Source organism: Myotis nattereri, assembly GCF_964212035.1.
Source record: "Myotis nattereri genome assembly, chromosome: 8".
NCBI classification, from domain to species: domain Eukaryota; kingdom Metazoa; phylum Chordata; class Mammalia; order Chiroptera; family Vespertilionidae; genus Myotis; species Myotis nattereri.
In genome coordinates, this window is record NC_138083.1 from 81,437,972 (window position 1) to 81,450,754 (window position 12,783).

Here is a 12,783-nt window from a genome sequence, read left to right on the forward strand (position 1 = left end):
TTCTATAACTCTAATCCCAAATTAAGAATACTTGCACTTTACAGTTTACAGTGTTGGAGCTCAGAAGAGCCTGGGACAATCCTCTAGCACACTAGTAATTTTGTATTATGGATGGGGAAACTGATTCAGAGGAGGAGTGTGTTCAGGGTTCCTAATGGTCATCTTAATGCTTTCTGCCCACTGTGTCTCGAACTGGCCTTGCATTCCAAGAACTAACTTTGCCAGCATGACTGGACATTGGTTCATTCAAAAGAAACCTGGAAATACGCCATAGCTCTAGGGATGCCTCAATGCCAACTTCTCTATTTATTTAGTGAGAAATACACTCTCCAAATACTTCTCTTGAGGCGGATTGACTCATCTAGGTCCCCCATTAGTAAATTACCTTGTTATGGCACCAAATGTTTTTCCAGGTAATTCAGACGAACTTGGTCACTCTCAAGGCCCAGAAGAGAAGAGCGTGACTCAAGTTGACAGATAGGTAGGCTCAGCTTAGGGAACCCACTATTCTTCTTTTCCTTCTTGAGCCTCTGTAGGGGTTTTTTATTTCACCAAAATGACCTAAATTTTCCAGGGCCTTTTTAATGGTTAGTAAAGTTACTACAATCCTGCCTGGATTTTTTTTTTTTTTTTTTTTTAACCACAGTGCCCAAGCTGTCTGGTACATTCCCATGAGGCAGTAACCTTAAAACAGAGGGACAATTAAATCTTAGTTCCATCTCCAAAAATATACACTTTTTTCCCCCTGTAAATTCACACATAATAAAATACTTAAAAATTGCCTTTCATTTCCCAGTACATACAGGCGGCGAGGGAGGGTGAGTAGGATTGAGCAGGATAGGGCAGTACTGCTCCAGAAGTGGGACCCACTCGACCTGCAGACTCACTGCAGAAAAACGAGGCTGGGTAGTCAGGCTCCTTTTATGATAGGAGAAATGGCTGTTTTTATGGCACACTAAATAAAACCTGCTTTAGAGCTAGGAGTGTATTGCCAGAGTGGGGAAGGCTGTTGTTTTTGTCTTCCATTCCCTTCCCCTTTTTTCTACCCTCCCCTTCAGCTGAGATAGAGAAAGAGGGGTGGTGGGGTTTTAGGAGTCCTTAGAAAGTGTATAGAAATAATGTGATTTTTAAAAATTATTTTAAAACTTATCACAACTTACGCCTGCATCTCATGCTGATTTTACAGGGAGTGTGTTCAGCATTCTTGGCTTTTTGAAATCGTTAGAAGAGTTCTCAACCAAGCAATAACAACCAACTGCTATAACCTGCATTTATATAGTGCTTTATGGTTTCCAAAACGTTTTCACATCCATTAGATGCTCCAAGTGACCTGGAGAAGCAGGCAGGCCTGAGGTGATCATTGCTTTGTTACAGAAAGAAAGGTGGATGCCCAGAGGGTTAAGTTACTTGCCCAAGGTCACACAGCTACTTAAGGGTTGAGTGAAAACTGAAACCTAGATTAATTAAATAAAGGCAAAATAAAATTAATATCCTGGTCTGGGAAGTAGGGAGTTGCTGGAGCATTAGAATGAGGAAGAGGTAAGGCTAAGACATCAGTCTGGATGTGGATGTTATAGATGGTGAATTTCTGTTTACCTGGAGCTGCAAATGGGATGTCTTTGTTTGTGAAGACCTTATGCCTTGGTGCATAATAAGCAAAGGAAGGAAGAAAAGACCCAACACAGCTAAGCATCCACAAGGCCAATGAAGAAAGCTTTTCACTGTATGATTTTGACCTGATGGTTAATGCCATGTCATCAGGAAATTTCAGGGTGAGGTATTTCTGCTTTCTGGGATGCAATGCCCTCAGTGAATGACAAGGTGGTCCCTAAGGGCTCTCCTGGCTCCCTCAGCCCCTATCCGGTGGATGCAGGGAATTGCTGAAAACTATCTCACAATTACCCAGCCTGAGACATGGTTAAGCTAGTGGGCCAAGGTAGGGGTTACTGCTGTCACAGCAGTAATTGGTGAGGCAGGCGTCCAAGAAGGGACCTGCTTAAGGAGAAAGTGGAATGATCAAGGCCATGCTCTCTAATCAAAGTTGACAAGGAGCCAAGAGAAAGGCAGGTGCAAGTTCTGAATGAGATAGTCCAGCAACCAACCTGAGTCAGAGACGTCAGGTCAGCTTCACCTTGGAGGAGGGTTCAAGAAATCAAAGCTATGGGCGAGGTCCAGCAGGTACACAAAGGCTCAGCAAAGTGCATGGGCTTGCAGGTACCCAGACAGTATCGTCAAGTCAGAGGGTTTCATTACATTTCCTTACACCTTGAATCCTTACAGAGGAGGCTCTCCCAAGGGAAGTAGAAGGACCAGCTGGAGGTGGAGTCAGGAGACGGTGGACCAACTCTAGCCCCGATTATCTGCATGGGTATAAGCATTAGTCTTCTAAGACTCTGTGTCTTCATCAGCAAAGGGAGAAGAGTCTCCAATAGCCCTCCAACTCTAAGATTCTGTAACTTTGTAAGAGCACCGTGCCTCTCCTGTAGTGTGACCAAATATATGTTTGCTTAATGAATGATTCCAGGATGAATGGAATCAGATGTGCCAGGCTCCGACCTAATGTGGATGTAGAATTTCAGCCCACATCCAAACTTCCCGTCACCATTCAAGGACGCCCACAGACTGGTGCCAGCATTCATTATAGATAATCTGCAGTACATCTTGTTCCCATGACTGTATAGCATGGCAGCACCCCACCACAAAGCACCCCAACAGGAACTCTGTACAATGTCCAGCTTTTGCTGCTTTGATGCAGAAAGAGCTTAAAACCCCTAATAAGCTAACTCATGACAGTCAAAGACAAAGGGGAGAATCTGTGTCCAATTTACAACTTGTAGACAATCGATTAACACTGTAAGATATTTGTGTTCCAGGAAGGCCCCAGGTACAGCTGGGAAGACTAAGTCCAAGCCATTTGGCTCAGCATAACTTCCCAGAATCATGGCCAGTGAGTTTGCTTGGGCTGGATTCTCCTACAAATTAGTTAGTGTGATTCTGGTCATCAGAGACCTTCTCCAGACCTGGCATCACACCTAGGAATTTGAGCTAGAATGAGTGTCAAGGGGATGCAGATAAATGTAGGATAACTAAGGGTGAAGGTACAATGTTCCCTGGTCCCTCTTATTAAGGAACTGGGTTTCTGATGGGTGGTGATACCAACAGTGAATAGCCATACAATTCTAATGTTAGTAATAACAGATTTGTTGAACACTTATGATGTGTTCTGTGAATACAGTTTACGCATGTTGTATTGTTTAATTCTTAAAACAATGCTATTAGACAGGCTGCATTACTTATTCCATTTTTGGGGTGAAGAAGATAAGGAAGAGGTCCCAGGTCACATAGGTAGTAAGAGGCAAAGCTGGGATTTGAACTTAGGTCCTTCCAGTTCCTGAGCCTGAGCATGCCAACAGGGCTCCCCATTACATAGTGAGCACTGGGATAGCTCTGACTGTGCATCAGACACTGGTCCAAGTGCTTTAATATAGATTGACATACTCAGTTTGCCTATTGACCTTAGGAGGTAAGTATGTTATTATCCTTGTATTATAAGAAAGAAACCTGGGGCACTAAGAGGTTAAGCAACTTGCCTAAGGTCACAGCTAGTAAGATTTGGTTCCAGTCATCCTAGCTGCTGCACATTTCTGCTCCACTGACTCTCAGAAAAAGATAGAGGACAGCCCACAAGTGTCAGGCACCATGCTGCCTTCAGCAGGGAGCCTCCTGGAGAAAGTTAAGGAGCACAGATTAAGTAGGAGATTCTGGGGGTAGTCAGCACAGCTTGACATGGGGGCACAGGACTGCACACCTGGAACATCATTGTGTCCACTCACACCTACCCAGGACATGAACTGGTTCTGCAGCACCATAGAGGCGGCTATGAATCCGAGGGTCAGCCCCTACCCACGTGGCCAGCAACCCCGTCCTCGCTCTGTCTGCTAGACCTTTGGGAGTCGGCGTCACCTTCCAGATGAGACTCATGCCAAATGAATGAAGCCCCAAATGCCTGCAGTTTGCAGTGTTCATGGGAAGCTTTACAAGCTGGATTTTCAGGCGAATTCAGCATCTTCATGACATTTTAGACTCCATTTATAATCAACGGTTATTTTAGCTCTAATGGCAAAAAGCACCAGTTTTGCAGTGAAAATCATTTATAAAAAGGAAACATGAGGTAAAGAAGAAAAAAATACTTTTTCCTCTACCCTCTCCTATCTCTCCCCCCTCTCCTCTAACAAGCAAAAGCTAGATGGAATCTTTGGGCTTGATTGTTGAGTCCTTTCCTGCTCATGCTACCTTGACTGACCTCACACTGGTCTCTCTGCCACCCCGATACCTCCCTACTCCCCCCCCCACACACACACACACGTGGGAACAGAGCTGAAAAATTCTAAGCCCCTTTCAGTGGAGAAACCCCTACGTTACCAAGTGTTTACCAGACTCGACTGAAGTAGGGATCTCTGGACCCCAGCCCAGAACCATGACTCTGAACTTGCAGGAGAGGCCTGGTGAGCTGTGTTTATGGAGGCCACTGCTGATCCTTGTTCTCAGGCAGGTTTGGAAAATGCCCTGTGCTTGGCCAGATAAACTACATGCTCCCCTTACTCATTCAGCTTTGTTTTGCCTCACCAGATCCCCTGCCAGTCTGCTCTGCCTCTCAATGTGCTAAAGGTGTTACACCTCTTATAGATGCAGATGTAAATGTATGGTCCACCCCAGGCCCCAGTCCTTTGCAACTTCCTCTAGGCTATTGATTCTCAAAGAGGCAAGAGCATGTTCTGTTTCTTCCCCTTTTGAGGGTGTGGTATGAAGAACCAATCCACAGAGAAGAGCTAACAAAGTTTTGAATCCTGACTATGGCTCCGTATGGCTCTTCATGTCAGGATGAGTTGCTCAGTGCCTTGCCTGCAGAATGTGTTGGAGGCCAGGGCTGTGTGCTCATTTCCGCTCTGTCCCCCAGGGCTCTCAACACCCAGTTGGGGCCTAGAGAAACCTGGGCAGGGAGGGCAGAGTTGCTGCTGGGATGAGGCGGTGTGGTGCTGTTGGTGAGATTCTGAGTTAGCAGGTACCAGCACCTGAATAGCTCAATCGGAGCCTTCCTGGTCCCCTCTGGAAGGATTCGGTGACATCGCTGCTCTCCAATTAGCCCCTGTGAGCCTGCCCACGGCTGCTGGAGTGGCCGCCCTGCAGCTCCACACCATTTTCTCTCTTACTCTGCATTTCCTTTAGTCGGCTTCCAGATCTGCTGAGAGGCAATTTTTTTATTCCTATGTCACACAATTGAAAGCCCGTTTTTGTCATGTTTTCCCCTCACAATAGCACATTTCCAGACCCCTGGAAAAAGCACCTTGGAGTTGGCAAAAGACTGCTGGGTGGGGGGTGGGCGGGGACTGGGGGCCCCTTTCCTGGGGTGCGTTCCCTCTCTTGCAGAGCCTGGTCCTTGGATCGAGGCCAACACATGCAGGGATGCTTGTCTTTCTGCTTGCCAAAACTCTCCAAGGGCAGACAGACTTCAGCGCAAAATAGGAAAGCTCTCTGATAGAATGAACAATGCATTTTGGGCAGAAGAGAGCTCATGGGACTGGCTATCCTCAAGTAGCTCCCAGGAGGCTGTGAAGAAAGACCTCGAGCTCTGAACGTTGGGCTAGGTTGAGGGTGGGGGCGGCCACAGACTGTGGCCACCAGGCCCTCTGGAATGGTTGATGGGCAAGAAACCACCATCTGAGCTTAGAGACCCTCCCTGGTTAATGAGTCTACCCCACCCCCCATTTCTGGTGGATGTTGCTTTTCAGAAAAGCAGTTTACTGAAGAATACATAAGCTTAATAGCTATATTCACACAGTGACTATGTGGGCCAGATACTGTGAATGCTTCACACTCATCAACTTCTAATCCTTCCAACTTCCTTTGACATGGGCACTGCGGTTACATTCCCAATGAGGAAGCTAAGAAAGGAGAGGCGCCCTAACTGGTTTGGCTCAGTGGATAGAGCGTCAGCCTGCAGACTGAAGGGTCCCAGGTTTGATTCCTGTCAAGGGCATGTACCTTGGTTGCGGGCACATCCCCAGCAGGGGGTGTGCAGGAGGCAGCTGATGGATGTTTCTCTCTCATTGATGTTTCTAACTCTCCATCCCTCTCCCTTCCTCTCTGTAAAAAATCAATAAAATATATTTTTTTAAAAAAAAGAAAGAAAGGAGAGGCTATGTGACTTGTCTCCTTAATTATGGAGCTGGGATTCAAACCCCCACACAGAACCCAAGCTTCCCTCCAAACCCCTGGATCTGAGGAATAATGACATGGGTCAAGGGCTTGAAAAAGAGGCCCTGATCAACACATCTCCAATGATTGACCTTGAACCACCCTGGGGAGATTGTTAGAAAGGCAGAATGCCAGCCCTGCCCCAGACCTCCTTACCAGAATCTGCATTTTCACAGGATCCTCAGGTGAAGCACATGCAATTTAAGTTTGAGAAGGTCTGGGTTCCAGTGTTGCTGTCCTATGTGGTCCAGCTCTTTCATTTATACTCTAGCACCCTCCCTTCACTCCCGCCCCCCCCCGCCCCCCCGCCCACAGTTGAGGACAAGCACAAACAAATGGACTTAAAGGTATGAAGTGATCTCCCGTGCTCTTAGAGCTTTGACAAATTCCACTCACCTGCAGATATTTTGGATAATCCTCATCAAATCCTGATTTGTGCTAACTGGGTAAGGGGCTCTGGCTAGTTAGAAGAGGGGGAGTGGGACAGCAAGGGAGGAAGGCAGCAGAGACAGCAGTCAAGTTCACAGTACCGAGCCAGGTCCTGTATCCCTGCATCCAGCTTGCCACCACTCCCCACGCTCCTGCCCCATGCGCTGTTAGGGTCCCTCTTCTGTGCAGCATGGCAAAGGGTGGCATTCCCACCAGGAGAGTCCCGCTATGTTCCTGAGCATAACAGTCCCTCCAGCCACTACCGATGTTATTAATTTTTAAAACAAACTTCCTGATTGAGGTTCGGGCTGCCTCTAAATTGTCTCTACAAGGAGACTGTGTACTAATTAACCCATAGAAACAATCAATGATGTACCTTTTTCAAGTTTCAGGGTGATTAGAATATGAAAATGAAGAGCACAATGGTGCAGATGTTTTAAAATCACAGCAGACAGCAATTAGTGACACAGAAACCAGCTGCTTATCTCTCCAGATAAAGCCTCTTAATAGGGAATTACACTGGAGGAGTCATTACCCAGATGGATCTCACATGATTTACAGAGGAGGCGGGGCAGCATTAGCTTTGATTTGTGAGCAGGTTCTTGTCAAGCTTCCTTCCTTACCTCCAATAAGGTGGATCTGTGGCTGGCGTGGAGGTGAGCTTCACCTTTCTACCTGGTGTCCCAGCTCAGGGATGCCGCCAGGAACCAGGAAAGGCGAGGTGGACCCTGGGAAGCCACAAGCACCTGCCTCCCTGATTTGGGCTCCATTGTTTTGGGATCAGCTCAGTCAGCTGTTCCTGTGCAGAGAGCTGAGTGAAGACTGGGGGAGGGTAAACAATGATCTCTGGCCACGCTTGGTGTTCATTGGGAAGAAAACCTCCCTAAGTTTCACAGAGTGGCTTTGATGGGTGTGTGTGGGGGGGCCGGGGGGGGCATGGGAGGGAGTCTAGGGAGTTTTTAGTAATGCTTGTTTGATGCACTTTCTCCTTTTTTACATAATTGAGGTGAAATTTACATATACTGAAATGTATAGATCTTAAGTTTACAGCTCAGAGAGTTTTGACAACTGGACACAGCTATGTAACTCAGATTCCTCTCATGATAAAAACGTGTTTATTACCTCTAGAAACTTCCTTTCGGACCCTTCCCACCCCCACCTTCCCTTATAAACCACCACTGTTCTGATTTATCTCTTAATAGATTAGTTTTTCCTGTCCTAGAACTTTATTTAAATTGAATCATACGGTCTGTACTTTTGAGAGGTCTGGTTTCTTTCAAGCAGCATAATTTTGTGTGTGATATATCCCTGTGGTGGAATATATTCATACTTTGTTCTTTTTAGTCAAGTGTTTGTGTATTCCACCCCTGGTGAACATTTGGGCTGTTTCCTGGTGATATCTCCTTGAAAATAAGCTGCTATGAAGTTTCTAGAAAAGTCTATTTGTGGATACATGTTTTCATCTGTCTTGGATAAACACATAGGAATGGAATTGACGGGTTAGAGGGCATATTTAGCTTTAAAAGGCATGGCCAAAACATTTGCCAAAGTGGTACCATTTTGCATTCCCTCAAGCAATGGATGAGGGAATCAGTTGCTCCATGTCCTTGTCAACACCTGTTTGTTTTTGAATCTTTTTAATATTAGCCATCCTACTAGATATGGAGTGGTACCTCATTGTGGTTTTAGTCAGCATTTCCCTGATGACAAATAATGTTTGAGGACCTGCATGTGTGCTCACTGGCCATTTCTACTTGTTTTGTGGCCCAACGTATTTTGGTGAAGGTATTTTGCAATTGGATGAAGTTAATTCGGTTGAGAGTATTATTCAAATCTTTTGTATATTTTTTTCTAATATTTGTTGTTGTTGTTGTTAGTCGATTTGTTCTAGCAGTTGCTGGGAGAGGAGTGTTAAAATCCCTTCAATGTGGAATTGTGGTTTTTTTTTTCCTTTAATTCTCTTAATTTTTGTTTCATATATTTGAAGTTCTGTTATGAGGTGCAAATTTAGGATTATTGTCTCTTCTTGAATTAACTCTTATCATTTTTAAATGTCACTAAATTATCTCTGGTAGGCCTGTTTGTTTTGAAGCCTGTTTTGCATTATGCTGATTTAGCCCAGAGTTCTTACCCTTAGTGTCCATGTGGTATATCTTGTCCCATCCTTTTACTTTTAATCCATCTGTGTCTTTATATTTAAGTATATCTCTTATAAACAGCATATAGGTGGATCTTAGTTCTTAATTCAGTCAGACAGTCTACTCTCTGTTTTGGGGGTTGCTGTTTTGTATTAAAGTGTTTAATATATAGTATTTAATGTAATTAGTGATGTTGAGTTTAAGTCTATAATCGTACAATGTATTTTCTATTTATCTCATCTATCTTCATTCATTTTTCTCATTTTCTGCCTCCTTTTGGATTTATTTTTTAAAAAAATAGTATCCTTGTTTCCTTCTGTTTACATTTTAGATATACTACCATTACTTTTATTTTTTAATATATTTTTATTGATTTCAGAGAGAAAGGGAGAGATAGAAACATCAACAATGAGAGAGAATCATTGATCAGCTACCTCCTGCATGCCATCTACTAGGGATCAAGCCCACAATCTGGGCATATGCCCTTACTGGGAATCAAATTGTGATCTCCTAGTTCATAGGTTGACGCTCAACCACTGAGCCACACCATCTGGGCTACCACTATTACTTATAGTGGCAGCACTAGAAATTACAATATCCACCTTTAAAGTATCACAGCCTACTTTGAACTGATATTACATCCTTTCAGGTGTAAGCACCATTTTTATTATTATACTAGTGGCCTGGTGCACGAAATTCATGCACATTAAAAGGGGATTAATTAGAGGAAATATTTTAATATTGCTCTTTGCCCTTTCTCTATAATAGAAGTGTCACAGATGAAAGAAAATTAATAAAATGTATATGAAAATCTTCCTTCTGTCGGAGTCTGGGGCACACCACGGGACCCAGAGTCAAGTCCCCGCCCAACCACATGTGCCTGAAAATCGTGTGAGACCCAAACCCAGCTGGCCCCACCCCCATTGGGCTAGATCCAGACCCACCCGGTCCCACCCTTGTCAAGCCCCGCTTGGGGGGGGGTGGTGGTCGCAGCCTCAGGTCCCCTGGCCCAGCATCGGGTGGGGGGGCACAGCCTGAAGTCCCCCATCAAGCCCTGCCAGGCGGTGGGGTGTGGCCTGAGGTCCCCCGTCAAGCCCTGCCAGGTGGGCATGGTCTGAAGTCCCCTGGCCTGGCACCAGGGCCAGGGGAGTGGCCTGAGGTCTCCTGTCAAGCACCATGGGGGGGTGGTTGAGGGGTCTCAGCCTCAGGTCCCTGCTGATTGCTCGTTAAGGCTCATTACGGAACTCAACCTCTGCTGTGGGTGCAGCCATCTTGTGCTATGAAAACCACCACCCCTCACCCCCCGCCTCCACTGTGAGCGCTGCCATCTTCGCAGTGGAGTAACAGTCAATTTGCATATTCTCTCTTTATTATATAGGATATTTTATTTCTACAAATGTCATAAGCTACATGAAACATTGTTATTATTTCTGCTTTAAGTAGTTGCTTTTCTGAAGATCTTAAGGCCAAGAATTAAGTTGTATAGATGCCCACATATTTGCAATTTCTACATTCTTCATTTGTTCATGTAGAACTGAATTTCCATCTGGCATTATTTCCCTTTAGTTTAAAGAAGTTTATTTTACATTTCTAGTAATTCAGGTCTGCCAGCAATGAGTTCTCTAAGTTTTTGTTTATCTAAAAGTAACTTTATTTTGCCTTCATTTTTGAAGGATGTTTTCATAGGTTTAGAAATTTAAGTTGACATTTTTATTTTAGAACTTTGAATGTATTATTTCATTGTCTTCTGGCTTGACTTATGAAAAGTTAGACATTACTTTTGCCTGAAAACAATTGCTTCATAATAATGTATCTATCTCTCTGGGTGCTTTTAAAATTGTTTCTTTATCTTTGGTTTTCATCAATTTGTTTGCAGTATGCCCAGATGTGGGTTTTAGAGTGTTTGTTCTGCTTGGGATTTGTTGAGCTGCTTAGCTATGTGAATCTATGTGTGCACTCTTCTCTCTCCTCTACTTCTTGTATTCAAATTATATGTATGTTAGAACGCTTGATACTCTTCCATAAGTCACTGAAGTGCTGGGCTTTTTAAATCTTTCTTCCTCCTCTCTCAGTTTGGATAATGCTATTTTCTTCTGTGTTCACAGAACTTCCCTTCTGCAGTGTCCTGAAAGTACATCCAGGAATATTATTGAGTGATATATAATATCAAATGATGTTTCATTTCAGACATTGCATTTTTCCGATTTAAAATTTTCATTTTGCTATTTTGGTGTAGTTGCTATCTCTCTGCTGAGATTCCCCATATGTTCCTCAGTTACGCCCATCTTTTCCTTTAAATACCTGAACATCGTCATATGGCTGTTGAATCTGTATCTACTCTCCTGGTTGTAGGTCATATTTGCCTTCTTTTCTGCTTATCAAATATATTTTTCATTGTGTCCCAGACATTGTGGATACTACAATGTAGACATTCTGGATTTTGTTGTTTTCCTTTAAATAGTTTGGCTAGTTAAAGGAAATAATTAGTCAGTAGTTAATTTACTGACAGATTAGCTTTATCTTATGGTGGAGTCTTTTTAGTCTTTGTTAGGGAGGGACTAGAGTAGCCTTTATTCTAGAGCTAGAGTCATTCTACTCTTAATGAGCACTATTCATGGGAGATCAATGTAATATCTGAGATAGTCATTAAGGCCACCCCACTCTGGCTAGTCAGAAATCCAACGTTGCCTGATATTATGTGGCCTCAGGATCCTCGCTCAGCTTAAAGTCCCCCTCAGTAGCAAGTTTATGCTAGACTTCATGAAGTCTTACCCTCAAGTACAGAATGAAATTTGGCCAAAGACATAGGGGATCCCTATTAAAACTTCTAGGGTTTCTTTTCTATATAGCTCCATCTTCTCAGGTACATTCTCCCCCAAATTCTAGTCCCCTCAGGATCCCACAACTCTGATGTCTGTTTTTGTTTGTTTGTTTTTCATTCAGTGAAAGCACAGCTCTCTGGGTTCCACTTCCCTCTGCCCAAGTTTAAAACATTCTCCCAGGCAGAAAACTAGGGATACTGTGAGTCCTTATGAGTTTCCCTTCTCTCTAAAATGCAGTCTTTATTGTCCAATGCCTGAAAACAGTTGCTCCATATATTTTCTTTCCAGTTTTATATTTCCATAGAAAGGTTAAGTCTAAGGCCCATTAATCCATTATGACTGGACCCAAGTTAGTGATTATTTTTTTTATGCAGAATCACTGTGTACTTGGGGAAGCATATGATAATGACCTTTGTCTTCACAGGAGCTGTTATTACCTCCAGTGAAAAGAGTGCTTTAGTATCACTCACATGCCCCAAATAGAAAATAAGGAATGTTTCCTGTGGGAACCACATCAAGGTGACTTCCCAGGGCAATTCATGTCACAGGAAATGAGGACACATTCACTGTATATATGTAATTGGAAACTTCATGCCCATTTAGGAGCCGGGTAGCTTTTCTGTATCCCATCACCTCAGTCTATTTGGGCTACTATGACAAAATACCATAGACTGCGTGACTTAAAAAAACAACAATTTATTTCTTACAGTTCGGGAGTCTGAGGAGTCTAAGGTCAAGGTGTCAGAAGATCCTGGTTCATAGATGGCCATCTCCTCTGTGTCTTCACATGGTGAGGAACAGGAGAACACTAGGGTCTCTCTTATTATATGAGCAGAGATGCCATTCATGAAGGTTCTACCCTCGTGACTTAACCACATTGTGCTCCCAAAGACCCCACTTCCTAAGACCATCCCTTTGGTGTTTAGGATTTCAACATGTGGATTTTGGAGGGACACAAACATTCATAGGATTCTATGGACTCAGCATCAGAAAGCCTTGGTTCAAAGAGGGTACTTGTTGGCATTCCTCTATACATACCACTAGCAAATGCAGGAATGAACTGGGTTGAGAGATGTTAGGGGGAAGTTCAGTGAAAGCCGGCATGTACATCCCTCCTATTCATGAGCCTAAATCAGGAG

The 12,783-nt window shown here is 43.9% G+C and overlaps 1 protein-coding gene across 1 annotated transcript in view; it reads left to right on the plus strand.

Annotated features, from left to right (window-relative positions):
• The window catches only part of SETBP1 (SET binding protein 1), a 341,962-nt gene that overhangs the window by 224,094 nt on the left and 105,085 nt on the right, over window positions 1-12,783 (plus strand). The gene's annotated exons all lie outside the window — the stretch shown is intronic.